Raw genomic sequence first — 15,167 nt, 5'->3', positions numbered from 1 at the left:
AGAGGAGCGGGGCAGAGGAGATGGGGGCAGGAGATGGGGGCAGGAGTTGCAGAGACGAGCTGGGCAGAGGAGATGGGGAGTGGAGATGGGAGAGGATATGGGCAGAGGAGCTGGGCAGAGGAACTGGCCAGAGGAGATGGGCAAAGGAGATGGGGAGAGGGGATGGGCAGAGGGAATGGGGAGAGCAGTCCTGAGGAATAGGCAAAGGCCGCCTGTCCCCAAGCGCCGTGCCCGGTCTGTATTAACCCCTGGCACGGTGGGCCCGGCCCCCCTTTCCTCTGTCCACCCCCAAATCTTGGTGCTGCGCCAGTGCAGTGGTGTCCTGTGCCGGCGGCAGCTCCGGCTTTAGCGCAGGGGATGACGCACCAGCTCACTCCTGCCATAAATAAACAGGAGAAAGTCCTCTGGGGCTTTTTTTGCTATGGCTCCAGTGGGTTGCTGCCTCAAGGGGAGCCCGGTTGGTACGCTGGTGCTCCTACAGCCCATCCTGGAATGCATAGGATTCCCCCTGTGCTATCCCGGGGGGAATCCAGCATATGCCACATGCCCCTCTGCCATCGCTTCCCAGCGGCTTAGCCATGGAAAAGGAGCAGACAGAAACGACAATATATAGCTGAGGAAGCGGTTGCACGGATTGGGCCATTGGGAGCTCGTGGTTATTTGTTTTCTCGCTGGTGAGGTGTTTGCATAATAAACAACTATTAGGAGAAGCTGATCTGCTGCCAGCTTCTGCCACTGGAGCTCAGCCACAGCATGGCCACAGGGAGGGGACGGTGGCACACGGGTTTTCCAGGCTGACCCACAGTGTCCAAAAGGTGTCACAGCAAAAAGGACTTATGAGTCAGTGATGCACACAGGTCACTGTGTGCAGTGTCTACAGTGACAGCGTCTACAGACAAACATCCCTGTGGCCAAAACAAGCTCTCTGGCACAGCCCTTCCCCCTGGGTCCATTGCTGGGGGAGCCAGCCAGCCCTCCAGCTGAGGTGCAGGGGCTGATGTGGGCCGGGCAGGACACATTGGGGCCCACACGCGTCTGTCCCACTGGCTCCCTTCTAGTGCTGGTGCCAGGAAGGCCACCCTGCCCCACTGCCTTCCCTGCCTGCATCCCATCCTGCCCAAAGCTTGTGGGGCTGTGCTGGGGGGCCATGAACCAAAAGCATGAAACCGCCCTCCCTCATCCCTGTGTTGGATGGGTGCTGCAGGACACAAGAGGGGTTGTGGGTGGATAATCTGGGCAGCAACACACAAGGAGGAGCCAGGGAAGGGAAGAGGCAGAAGCATTAATGCTCAGGCAGGTCTCTGGGGGAGAAGCCAGTGCACAGTGATGTCCCCTGGCTGGGGTAAAGCCGCCCCATGAGAATGGTTCCCAGGCTGGCCCATACCATATGGGCTTAGGGAGAGACCCACACACAGCTGGGCAGCGAGGACTTTACCTGGCTGTGGCCTTGGGGACACAGATGTTGTCCTTCCTCCCTTGCACGTGGCAGCGGGGATTCAGTCCTCGCCCAGGCACTTTGTGAAGCAATGAAATGCCTGTCCAAGCAGCCCTTGGGCTGGCATCACACTGATGTCAGGAATTGCGTAGCTCCATCCTTGGGCAGGCACTCTCACTGCTGTGTCCGACAACACCATCACCCCTCGAGGCACATCACCACCGCTTCGCTCCCACCAGCATCCTGTGGTTGATCACACCAGGGCAGAACCCACACTCCAGTGGATGCTGATGGAGCCCTGTCAGGGCAGTGCTCGCCCTCGGATGGTGTCCTCATGTCCTTGCTCCGGTGCTGGGCAGGATTCAGCCCACCCGCTCCGCCCCGGCCGGCTCACGTCACGGGTGTTGCCTTGGGCATATTTCCCATTCCAATCCTGTTTTTCAGCCGCTGGATAACCTGCCTCCAGAGAGCTGCTCGCAGCCCTGTGGGGAGCAGCTGACACCTCCTTGTCCCTGCTGCAAGCCCTTTCCTTCCTGCCATGCTGCTGGTCCCCTCCTGTCCAGCCCCAGGGCTAGGCTTGCTGTGGCTCCACTTTGCCTGGGTGGCTCGGGGACAGGAGCAGTGTCACAGCGCTGTCACTGCTCCAGGGCTCCCCAGGGAGGTGTGAGACTAGGCTGGCTGCCCCGGCCTGGCTCTCCTTGCAGTGGAAAAGCAAACAGGCGCCGGCTGGTCCAGCTCAGTTGTTTGTGTCCCAGGGCGAGGTGTTGGTCCCAGGTTAAGCCAAGCTGAAGGAGCACAGTGGGGTGGGTTGTCCCCGGCACTTGGTATCGGCACCAGTGTGTGCAGCCAGCGCTGCCACCCTGCCAGTGTGGAACCTGGCAGGGTGTGGGACCCAGCAGGGAGGCAGGGCTGCCTTCACCTGCAGCAGAGCCAGGTTTGTGTAACCTCAGTTTATACGGGATGCTTCTCGCAGAGCAAGGGTGGGCATCCTCTGCAGCACTGCCTGGCCACAGCAGGACTGCTCTGACAGCTCTTTTATGGCACTGTTTAAGCAATAAAATCAATCCCAAGCTGTTGGTGGGACAAGGTCCCCCTGTGATCCTCCTTGTGTGAGGACCACAGACCCAGTCCAGAGGCTGGAGAAGCACTGGAGCTCCAGCTGGGCTCCAGCTCAAAGCATCAGCAAGAGGAAGACAGGTTTGCCTGATGGTTGCCTGAGCCAAGCTCAGGAATATGTGGCTACCCAGTGTGTATACAGCCATCCAGGGAGGAGGTACCATCTCAGCCCAGAAGGTGGTTATTGCTCCCCTGCATCTCACCCTGAACTTCTGCTGGCCCCTGGAAAGCCTTTTGCTGCCATCAGAGCTTTCCTACTACTCAAAATGTTAAAGCTCAGACTATTGGGATGAAAGCTAAAGCCATCAGGGGGCTCTCTGGGAACACAGCAGATAAGCTTTGAGTTAGACAGGGCTTGCTCAGAAAATAAACACAACTTCCAGCCATGCAAAACACGACTGTTCAGGCTGTGCCTAATAACAGCAGGCGGGGGTTCCTCCCCGAGCAGCAGCTTTGCACAGGAAAGTTACATTTCCTCTATTTAATCTTTTCCATTATTACTGTTCTTTGGATTTCTTTCCCCTCTTGAAAGGACTTTGTGACCACACGCCGCTATCAGCCATTCATGGTGGAAATGAAAACACGGGAAAAACACAGCAGCTCAAGAATGTGCTTGCAGGTGCGTCCTAATCGCTGAACTTCCTCCCACACTGCAGGTCTAGGAAGTGGACTTTGCCTCCAACACCACTGCTTGTGTGTGCTGTGGGGCAACTCGAGCTAAGGTGATAGGGAAAAGCCCATGCGATGAAGGTCTTCATTCTGCTAGGCTGGCCATCGGCATGAGCAGCTCCTGAAAAACCACATAGGTGTCATTTCTTTCTCTTCCTTCTTCCCTCCCCAGCTAGCCTAACCTGTGCTTAAATCCTCTGTGGGAGGGAAGGAGGGGTGTGTGTGCCTGCTTGGGATAATCCCATCCACGTTCTTGGCCTAGGGTCTGCTCCTGGGCAGTAGAAACTGTATTGGCTCCAGTGGCCTGGAAGGAGCTGCCGGCTCCAGCCTCGTGGCCAGGGGACGCTGCCTGCACCACAAGGCACAGCACAGCCTAAAAATAAGCAGATAGAATTTGATCCAAGCGGAATAAACTAAGAGCCATCTCTTTATTTCTAAGAGGGTTATTTATGGGCCTTAGGCAGATCATGGAGAAGGCTTCAACCGCTTTTGGCTTCTCTGAGGCTAAAGCAGCTCAAGTCTCCTGTATCCACATTTTAGTGCTTGAATCTTCATGTCCACCAGTCTCTGTGGTCCTTCCCTCTCCCCACTGAGTCCTGCTGCCTTGTGCTGCTTTTCCTACCCCAAGATCTCCATTTCTCTCACAGGGCTGGTGACTCTGGGCCTTTCACCCATCCGTCCCATGTCCCTGTCATCAGCTGAGCCAGCTGATGGCGATGACAGCTCGAGGAGAAAGCCAGACACAGGTTTGAGTGCACTGAATGCTGATGTACCTGCCTTTCTGCCCAGCCAGCAGTGCCTGCTGTCTCAGGACCAGTGCTCTGCTGGGAGCTCTCTGCCATCTCTTGCTCAGTGAACCAAGCAGTACTGACATTCATTCTTCTCTTCTTCTCATTAATACGGGGATGCTGGTGAAGGTTAACAGTTTGGTGGAGAGCACAATTACCCAGTTAGCAAACGTGTTATCTCTTAAGGACTGTGGTCTGCAGAGTCCTCCGTCCCAGCCCACCAAGGATGGGCTCTTCCTGGGGGCTGGTGTCTCCAAACCTGTGTGCAGGACAGGCACTCAGTCCTGCCTCTGCCCTGGTCAAGCCTGGAAAGCCATGGCCGAGCAGCACACGAGGTGTACATGGTCCATTGGCACCAGGGAGGGATGGAGGCATCTGCAGCACCTTGCAGCTCTGAGAGAAAGGACAAATATCTGTCAGCTGGGACCACTGGCACCCCATCAAAGGGCAGTGCCAGTGGCACCACTCCTTGCCCAAAGCATCCCACAGGGCAGGCGCACCATCCCACCGAGCACCTACTGCCTGGAGTGAGGAGGGAATGAGACATGAGGAAGGTAAGAAGAGTTTAGAAGATTCTGGTGGTTTGTGCTGATTAGTCATTTCCACTGATCAAACCAGCATCTCCTCCCTGCCTGGCTTTGAGCAATTTCTGCTCCTACCGACTCATCACACCCACCGCTGCGGCGCTGGAGCTCCACGTGAACACCACCACCTCCTCCCAGTGCTCCCCACGCTCTCGCCCTGGGCCACCCCAGTGCCAGGCACCCACCCCGGGGTGCAGTTGCTCTCCTGCGCAAGGTGAGGGCACGAGAAGATGAGCAGAGGCGCAGCCCCTTGAGAGTCACCTTCTCCTTTGGGATCAGGTACCTCTGGAGTCCCATCAGCACCCGCTCCTCCAGGCAAATCACTGCAAGAGGGGTTATTCTGGAGCCAATAGCTGCTGCCTGCATGGGGATGTTTCAGGAGCTCACATCTCTTGCTCAAGAGAGAAATGAGGAGCGGGAGGGAGGCAAGAGCAACCCTTAGAAGCTGCCAAGCCAGTCCATGTGTGAGCTCTCCATCCTGTGTTCCACTGATGCAACTGGGAGTGCCTCTGCCATGACAGGGCTTGTGTCTCTGCCATAGGCAAGCCTCACAGCTGCCCCCTTGAGAGGGATCATCATGGGCTTGTTTCACTGCTGAAGGCAGACACTCAGCCCAGGAATCTTAGCCCGTGTGCTGTGTCATGGTAAGGATGCCTGAAGCAAAGACCTTGCAGTAGGCCACCAGCTCCACGCACTGAAGGAGGGCAGGGGGGGATAACCCCTGAGCTTTGTGCAATGGGCTGCGGAACCCCACGGCCAAGAGGCTCTTCAGGGGAGCAGCCTAATGCCTGAGGTCCCCCCTTATGTTGTGAGCAGATAAACCAAGCAGGGAGAACCAGGCATCTCCACCGGAGGTTGCAGGGAGCTGGGGTGGGCAGCTGCCTGGCATTAATGCAGCTCTGAATGCAGATCCCAGTGCTGGTGGGGCTGGCACGTGCCAACACTGAGAAGACAGAGAGATGTGGCCAAACAAACCCAGAAGGCTTGAGGCTGAGGTAGAGGGAGACAGTTGGAACTAGATGATCTTTAAGGTCCTTTCCAACCCAAACCGTTCTATGATTCTATGATTCTACGCTCTCTGGAGCTCCAGCAGCAGCAGAGAGGCTGCAGGACCAGCTCATCGTGTTGCCCACGTCCTCCTCTACCCACCTCCTCACAACTTGTCAAGGAGGATGTTTAACTGGGGAGGAGTTTGCTGTGGAAAAACCCATCATCAGCTAATACCACGGAATGTAAAATGCTGGCCTGGAGTCCCAGGTGCTGGTGGCGCTGAGTGTCCCGCTCAGCCTGGGCACCACAAGCCCCAGACCATACAGCTCAGCACCCCATGTACCTGCCAGGTTATCCCGGCTCCAGCAACATGGGGCTTCCTGCCAAAGCATGCTCTGCCCGCCAGTCACTTCTGCCGCGAGCAGAGCTCCCCTGTTGTCAGCAGCCATTGCTTCATCTCCTTCCTTCCAGCCACAGGATGACGGCAGCATCAGAGGGATGTCTCCATTACTAATGTGTGTAGATGAGATGCCACCTCCAGCTCTTGCACTCGCCTTGACTCACCAGTGTACGCCCCAGCTGCAGGTCTCCTCCCCAGGCCACCATGGTGGAGAGCCTCCAGCCCTGACACCTTCCACTTAGAGACCTCTCTGCCAAGCCTTGGGTCCTGCTCTTGGCCAAGGGGGATCACCCAGCAAGGACGTGGGGAAGGAAACCTCTTTCATGTGGTCTGCTTGGGTGTACAGTACGATGTTCAGCCAGGCCTCCCACCATAGACCCTTGGGGACATGGTGCTGTATGGGAGGGAGAAAAGATCTACCTGCTGGGCAGATCAGTTGTTAGAGGCAGGAAAGGAAGGACTGAAGTAAAGGATCTGTTTTCACAGCAAAGGGGTGTTACCCACAGAGAACCATTGGCTGTGTCCAGAAATGGTTTGAAAATGAGCAAAGGTAGCAAAATGACCATGTCTGCCACCAGCACTGAGTACTTCAGAGCAGAGCAGAGAAGGGCAGGCTGCGAGGAGCTGCCAGGTCTGTCTCCCCAAGCAGTGGGACAGTAAAGCAGTCAAGGAAACTTGGGCAAAAGCAAACACACAAACCCAGTCCTAATGTTGGTAGCTGCCTGATGCGCTCTGACTTGTGCACCTTCTTCCAGAAAGGAGATCTTGGGGGTAGTGCTAAATGATGTTTCCAAAATGTCTGGAGCAGAGAAAGCAGAAAATGGAATGTTGGAAGTGAGTAGGAAAGAACCAGAGGACAAGAAAGGAAGCACTGCCACTGTGTAAGGCAGTGATGTGCTCATGCTCAGAGGGCTGTGTGCAGGTCTGGCTCTCCCTGCTGCCTCCATCTCTAGAGGGATATGGAAGAGGCTCAGAGAAGGGAAGCAGGAATGATCCAAGCTCTGGAGCCACCCCTGTGTGAGGAAAGGATCCATGGCCAGGAAAAGGGATGATGGAGAGAGGTGTGATACAGATCTGCACCATCTTGGGAGGCATGTGTGGGTATGGAGGGGTGATTACTCACCATCTGTTCCAGTATAGGAGTACAGGCTCCAAACGAAACTACCTGGAGGGAAGTTTAAAACAAGGAAAAGGAAGTGGTTCTTGGTGCAACCTATAGTTAAACCATATTGCTCCTTGCCACAGGATGTGACAGATGCAAAGCATTTAAACAGGAACTGGATGAATTCATGGAAGAAAAATCCTTTGGGTTCTTAAATACAAAGAACCACCATCTCTCTTCCTTAAGGCTGAAGGGCTGGTGGGAGCTCAGGGACTGCTCTCAGGAAGTCTTGCTGTGCCTGTACTGTGTAAACATCTGCCGTGGGCCACAGCTGGAGCCAGGACATTGATCTGGATGAGCTGTCTCAGGGCTCTTGCATCTTGTCAAACCACTGCCCTGGGATGAAGCCACAGAGCAGGCAGCTCCCAGGAACATGGCACACCGCTTCCTTATCCAAGGGGAGCGTGGAATCCACAAGGAGGCTGCCCCACCAACCTGTGCCACCATGTGCTGGACCGGTCGTGCGATCACAAGATGTTCCCCTTCCCTTTGGATTTCAGAGAATAGTTGATCATAGTCAACTGACGTTCACTGTTTTTCTCACAGTGCTTTTTGGAATGACTCACCACGGGGAACATCCCTCTGCCTGGTTTCCTCTGGATTTCCAGGCAGCATAGATACAGCCTAACGAAAGCAAATACTTCTGCTGCTAACAGCCCTCTGGAGATGCCCTTGAGACAGAGGAGGGGAAAAGAGTCTGGGAATTCATGGAAGCCACAACACATGTTCTGTTTGCAGAAAACCATTTTATAAAGTTCTTTTGCTGGGACTCTGTCCTGCCTCTCACTCTCTGTGTGCATGTCTCCCCTCCACTGCTTAATGCTTGCAAGAGCTGTAATCAGCTCAGAGGTTGCAGGAGCTGGCTGTTGGGACACAGCAGCTAACCCCAGTGTCTTCTGTTTGCCTGCTGCCACACGGTCGATATGATCTGATCACTGTGACACGCAGGCAGCCCTATCTGCTGAATCCAGTCGGAGATTGGAGGTTGCAGATCATCATCTCCAGTTCCCTGGGGTGATAAAGCAAACCTCACAGCAAGGACACAGAATGCTGCCATGTGCCTGGAGTTCCCTGCAATGCACCACTTCTCAGCAGCCAGGTACCAGCTGCTGGGCACAGAGGATGTGACTCCATCAGCTTTAATGGGAAGATCTAACTCTGTCCCCTCTGTTGCTTGGGAGAGGGTCCAGGAGAGGTGAAATGAGGAGAAATGTCTATTATTAGAAACATTTGTTCTCCGGATAACTTTTCAGAGGTGACTGGCAGGGCTTCATGTGCTCCAGAGCTAACACACCAGTCACAGCGTGACTGTGGCACATACCTGACCCTTGGGCAGTGAACAGCACACTTTGAGGGGAATGATCCTTTCTCTAACCTTGGGTAAACATCAAACACTCGTTTCTTCCCCTCTGGCCTCAGACCACGTTTTGTCTCCCTGCAGAGGGGAAGCAAGTCCTACACATGTGAACTTTCGTGGGAAGCTTCAGAGGGATGTAAATGGCCTGTCCCAGGTGGCAGGTCGGATGCCATCCCAGGAGCATGGCTCCACCAGCCTGGGTAGCGCGGGCTCAGCCACCACACACCTTCCCCTCCTCTGGGGACCCAGGAGACGCTGTGTCCCACTGGAGGCAGGATCACAAGAGACCTTGGGACAGCAAGGGAAGCGCCTCACCTAGGAGAGAGGTGACAAGTCTTGTGCCTGAGTCAAACCAGATTTCAATCTGCTCCCCAGTAGGCTTTGGACCAGGCCAGCAGCACCCATAATCAGGGTGAGGCGTCCTTGCTGGGTGACATTCCTGTGCCAGGCATCAGTCACCACCACACATGCACAGACCTGAAGGAGATGTCAGCAGGAAGGAGCATGGGTACGAGAGCTCTGCACGCAGAGCCTCACACAGTGATAAATAGAAACTCCTGTGTTTTCAATTGGTCTCAGTGCCAATAAGAGCAGGCACAGAGCAGCAGAGCTGTGTTCCCGTCATGGAGCTGCTCTGCAGCTGAATCTGGTCCCAGGCTGTCAGAGGTGCCCTCCTGCTCTGCAGCAGGGACCAGTCCCCACCAGCACCCACTCCCCCCTGGCAGAGGGCGATGCAGCGGGAGCCTGTGCTGCTCATGCTGGAGCTGCAGTCAGTGCAGAGCAAAGGGAGGCTCACCCCTACCAGGTGATGCTCCCAGATTTGCATCATGGGCTCAGTGAAGCACCCTGCTCTGCAAGGCACCCAGCTGCTTCCCAGGGCAGAGATGACTGGTCCTGTGCCTCAGGACACCAATTCAGTCTGCTGCCAGGAAACACCATGGCCAAAAGCTGCCTTGCTGTGTCACAGAGCCCAAGATAAGCTGTCCCCACAGGGTCTCACTGCCACCCAGCTCTGGGACTGAAGCTGGTGCGTCCCTGGCTAGTTTGGAGCGTGGGCACAGCAACCTCAGGAGTCAGCAGAGCCATTTCTGTGGCTGGAACATCTAACACAGACCCCTGCTTTTGCAAACCACGGCCCCTGCTCCCCTCAGCTGTGCTGAGCTGTGCTGTTCGTTGGTGCTAAAATTAGCCCAAAGCCCATCAATAAAAGAGCCCTTGAAAGAGCTGGCTCTGGAGAGCATCAAAGCGGGCAGCCTGCACCCTTTGCATCTGCCGGCTCTGCTCCTCAGATGATAAAGGGGGACCCACATGGCATGACTGCTGCTCTAGAGCTGTGGAGCAAGGCCTTGCGCATCAAGGGGCTGATTGATTTGTTAGTGATATTTCCAGTACTGTGGCAACAATGACATGTGATGAGCCTTTCCCCTTATCTGGCAGTTTGCACCCTGCGCTTCCCCCAAGCGCTAATGAACCGGAGCTTGTGACGATCTTTGGAGCAGGGGAGGGAAAAAAAATTAGGCGCAATCAAACAGCATCTCGCAGCCCATGGTTTTTTCTATTTCTTTTTTAATCTCAGCAAGAATCAGCTTTTGAATGACATGAAAAGCTGCTCCATTGAGAAAAGAAGATATTCAGGCCTGAAGGTGACTGTTGGGAGGGACAAGATACAAATAGATCCTCCCCCCTGAAGGACATGCTCACAAAGGGGCTGGAGACCCAAGTTTCCAGCCACAATTTGTCAATTTGTCTGGTACCAGGTGCTCCATCCCGAGTCTAAATGCTGGGTGCTTTGCCCTGTAGTGTCCCAGTGCCATGCCCTTGTGCATGGCTTCTGGGAGACGGGCCAGCGCTCAGCACCCATCAGAGCTAGTCTCCTGCAAACCTCCCCCAGGATTTAGAAATCAGGAGGGTGGTCTAGGAAATACCATGGTTAAAAAGCACAGAGATATTTACAAGCAAGCCCCTGGAAGGGTGGGCTGCTTTCTGCTGCACCGTGCTCTCCAGCCCTCTGGGGTGCTCTCAGACATGTTTTTCTTTCCAATCTTGGGAGGAAGCAACTTGCTTTCACAAGAATGGAAGGACCGTAACGCCCTGACTCCACAGGACTAACTCCCTGCCCCCTGAGGAGGTGCTGATAAAAGCCACCGCATGATGTGCTGTTAGAGGTAAAATCACCGGACTCAGCAGCCCTTGATTGGGTCCCTCATCTGCAATCTGCTCGAGTGCTGATCCTCATCCAGAGGCAGCCTCCAAGTGTGTTAAGATTCAGAGGCAGAATTCCTGCTGCAGAGGGGTCTGGGGGGCAGCGGGGCACAGTCTCTGCTCACAGCACCGTGTCATTTCTCCCCCAGTGCATAGAGAGATCCAGAGCACCCCAAGCAGAGGGTGATGGGGAGCCCGCTGTGATGGACTGTGCTCCGCTGGCTCCTGCCACCGGAGAGCAGCAGCGTCCACCCAGCACAGCCAGTGCCTGCACTGGGCAGACAGGACCGAGCCGGCCACATCCTGCACCCCAGGCAGGCTCTTGCTCTGCTGCTGCAGCAGACACTCTGCACCACCTACCTTCATTCCTCTTCTCCTCCTCAGCATCCTAAACCACAGCACATGGCATGCATAAAACCCATGTTCCCTAAAATAGTTGAAGAAATTGTTCTTAGGGGGAAGATTTACTCCCAGGTGTACCAGCCGTCATCCACAAGCTGAATTACTTTGCGTGAGAGGAGACTCACCTCAGTGATTCGAACCTGAGTGATCTAAGCAGTCTCACAGAGGAAATGTGCCTTGGATGCCAACTACCAGGGCTCTGCACTAGCAGGGTAATTAATTCAAAAGCACCACAGAAACTGCTGCTGAAGACTTATCCACAGCACTTGACATGCAGTGAATCAGCTGTGCTGCCATTTACATCTTTTTTGGCTGCTTCAGTCTCTCGCCTCAGCTCCCGGTGCATCCGCTCAAGTACCTAAAGCAATTTCAAGTCTGACATCACTGGAAAGTTTGGACCTCAGCTTCACCCCCGCTCAGCAAATTGTCCCTAGGGATTGTGCCAAAGGAAAGGAGATGCAGCTCCTCCACCTACATACAAATGCTTCTGGAGCTGCACAGCCTCCTGGCACTGGATTAGGGAAGGAACCTGCTTTTGGGAGTCTTACGGCATTTCAGAGAGGTAAACCAAGGTAAAACAAGATGTCCCAAAGGAAATCAGATGAGCTCCATCATGAATGAAACTTGGAGTGATCTCATGTCTCTGAACCTTTTTGCCTGGATGGATAGTCCAAGCTCTGCAGCAGAGCCGGGGCAATCCAAGCAGCCTGCAGATGCTGCTGCTTGGCACTAATGTGTTCACTAGATAAACCCCTGTCTTCCAGGGAACAAGTTCTTCGGTAGAGCTTCAGCTGTGCACTAACGTAATTTCCTATGAATCACCCAAATTGCTTGAAAATCCCCCTTGTCCTGCAGTGCTTAAAAAAACCCCAACCTTCTCTCCAAACAGCCAGGAATGTCCCAGACTGCAGAATTCCCCTCTAACTTCATGCAAGGCTTGGAAATGGTGATGTTAGCTCATGGACACCTTCTCCCTGCACCCTGACACTTTTGTTTCAATTCAAGTGCTGTAAGAATCAGATTTGTCCCGTTGTCCCAGCCCTGCTCCAGGCTCTGCCCAGCTGAACAGAGCCCTGCACCAGCTCTAGGGCCCCCCAGGTCCCTTCCCTGCCCGAGGACAAGCAAGGCACAATGCTACATCCATGCTGTCATGGCTGCAAATGATGGGGTCCATCTGGAGACATGATGTGGTCAAATGCAAGGAGTTGGCATAGGTGGGGAAGGCTCACCCCAGCCTTGCCTGTCTCTGCTGCCCCTCTCCTGCAGCAGTGCTGGAGATGGAGTCCCAGGTTGGACATGGCATGGCTGCTCACATCTTTTCTAATGCAATAAAGCATCGCCTGTGCTGGCTGTAACCCCGAGCTACGAGGGAAGACAACTTTCTGAGGGTTATGTGCGAACACTTAATGCAGGCACCCTTGCCAAACACAATGGTGCCTCTTGCCTTGTGCCAGCACTGGCGTTGAAGCTTTGCTCTGAAATCCAGCCTGGCAAATGCAGCCGGTGTCAGACTGCTCCGGAAAAACAGGGTTATTTTGAACCTGGAGCAGTTCCCTGTGCTGGCTCCCCGCAGCCCTGCACCGGGCCCTGCCAGTGCAGGGGAGGGAGCAGCAGCAAGGCAGGGACTAGTGGCCCTGGCAGGGGTGGCCACAAGCATCTCTTTGGTGCCTGTGGATGCCCTTGGCATGGGTGCATGTCAGGCAGGACATTGCCCAAGGAATGTGGAGGGACCGGATCCCTCCCACCCTACTGCAACGCCCTGGTGAGCCCCACTCAGCCTGCAGGGGAGCAGGGTTTGGCCAGATGGGTGGCAAAGCCACTCATGAGGTGTCCTTGGGCACACAGACAGGACCGTCCAAAGGTGAGCTACCTCACGTGGGGTCCCAGCACAGCCTGGTTTGGTTCCCACTGGCACAAGCTGCTCCTCTCCAGCCGTTTTCCCAAGAGCTGTAAGCTCCACTAACAATAGCTGGGCGGAGAATCAGCTCAGGTCAGCGCAGAGCCAAAGCCCAGGGGCTCAGAGGGAGGGCAAAGGCCCCTGTGTGAAGGTGTAACAGCATGGGCAGCAGGAGCGTGAGGAGATGCTAAAGCAGACCAGATGTCCCCAGACAAGCAACCTGCTGTGTCTACAAACCTGCAATCCATGTCTGATTTAAAACACAAATCCTTCAGCCCTGCCAGGAGCTCACTTGCCCCTCCTGCCAATAGAGCAAAGAAATACTGAGATGACTTTGGCTGCCCAGGGCTCAGTGAGACCCGTCGGTGGTCTCTTGGTTTGTTCATCTGCACTGGGGCTTTGCCCACTTACAAGGAAAACTGGGGGGGAAACTGCCTTGGGTTCTCCATCTCTGTGAGACAATAAATGCTTCAGAGAACAGAATGGACCTCGGGTTGAAGATATGGACCTTGCTCTTTCTTGGCTACACAGAGCGAACACGTCCCTCTGGAGAGGGGCTGATGCTAGGCAGCGAGTTAAAAGAGAGAAGATAGCAGGCTTATTTTTTAAGATCTTAGGCTTCTGCTGATCCCACTCTTCCTTTTTCCTTTGCATCAGCACCAGCCTTATTTGACCTTGTCATGAGATGATTTGATTCCTTAAACCATCAGAAAATTAGCCTGGCAAAACAAGGGAATCATCTCCTGCCAGGTTAGGAGGTGCATTGAGCTCAGTGAGGGGCCGGTCTGCTGCAGTGGCTGGTCAGGAGGGAGAAGGACTGTGCCGCTGGGCAGGGGATGTGATCCCTCAGCTCAGTGCAGCTCAGTGGCACGTAACTTAGCTCTTTGCAGTCTGTAACTTTGCTCTTTGTGGTTGTAACTTTGCCCTTTGCAGTCCGTATTGCAGAAGCTCTCAGGGTGCGCATCCCTGGTGCTCCTAGGTCCTACCCGCAGCAGCAGGAAGCAAGTCCTGGAAGATGTCAGCTCCACTGTGCAGAGGCTCTGAAACTATAACTTGACCTGAACATGAGCTGACGGCTCTGGAGCGGAGGCACTGCATGCCCTCTGACTTTTTCAGTCGTGACTTTGCTTAGCTTGTCATTTCACTCTTCCTCCCTCCCCAGGAGCCTTTAGACTGGAGCCCGGGATATCTCTGCTGCACAGGAGGATGAGCAGTTCCCTCCTGCACCAACTTCACAGCAGCACGTATTTGCTGACATTGGTACAAGCGTGCAATGCTCCATCAGTGCCGCATCAAGCAGCTGGTTTATTACACTGAAACACTCCTCCCCTTTGCTGGGATCAAATTAAGAGGTTTGGAGATGCTCAATTGCAAAGCAGGCAGAAATGAAAGATGAGCAACTCTGGGATCAAGGAGGGACAGTCACAGTGGAGGCTTGGCCATGCAGCAAAACTTCTGGCCTATCTTCTGGAAGGAGAAGAGAGGGAATTTATTCCTTTCACTTTACCAAGTGATGCAGCTATAAACATGTTTTCATTGTTTTGGTATCCCTGAAAGATGTGAAAAATAATAACAAACAGGAGCTAAAGAACAGCTTGTGGATACTTCAGCTCTCCAGTTCACCCTATCCTCTTTGGCAGTGGTGCTGAGGCTGGTGTTCTCCCTGTTAGCTGTGAATTCAATGATTCTCATGCTCTCTCTTGGGTAGAGCACCTTTCTGGGTAGCAGGGGATGTTTCTTCAGTTTTCCCCTCTGACTGCTCCCATCTGGTGTTCTGGCTGACAACATGTCACTGCCAGCAGGGGACAACCCTTGCACTGTCCCCTGGAGCTCCTTGAGCCACTCAAGTCACTAATCTGGCAGAACATTAACCCAGAGAAAACACCAAGAGAGACCATTTGAACAATCTTTTGTAAGCTTGAAGGGCCAAACTGACCACAGAGGGTCTGAGAGCCGCAGAGCTGGGCATTGGGAGTGGGCTGAGTAGGAGGAGAAAAGGATGCAGAAGTGAAAACACCCTGCGAGTCCTCAGGTCAGGCCAGCTGCTGTGAAACCGCAGCCTAAAATTCCCCTTCCAATTTACATTTTTAGTGCTTTTAATTATTCATTTAGAATTGAATCATTTTAAATCCAATCAGTGTCTCCATTATGTTTGTGCAGATCTT

The sequence above is a fragment of the Strigops habroptila genome, chromosome 12 (genome assembly GCF_004027225.2).
Source record: "Strigops habroptila isolate Jane chromosome 12, bStrHab1.2.pri, whole genome shotgun sequence".
Taxonomy (NCBI): domain Eukaryota; kingdom Metazoa; phylum Chordata; class Aves; order Psittaciformes; family Psittacidae; genus Strigops; species Strigops habroptila.
Note: the sequence above shows the minus strand (reverse complement) of the source record.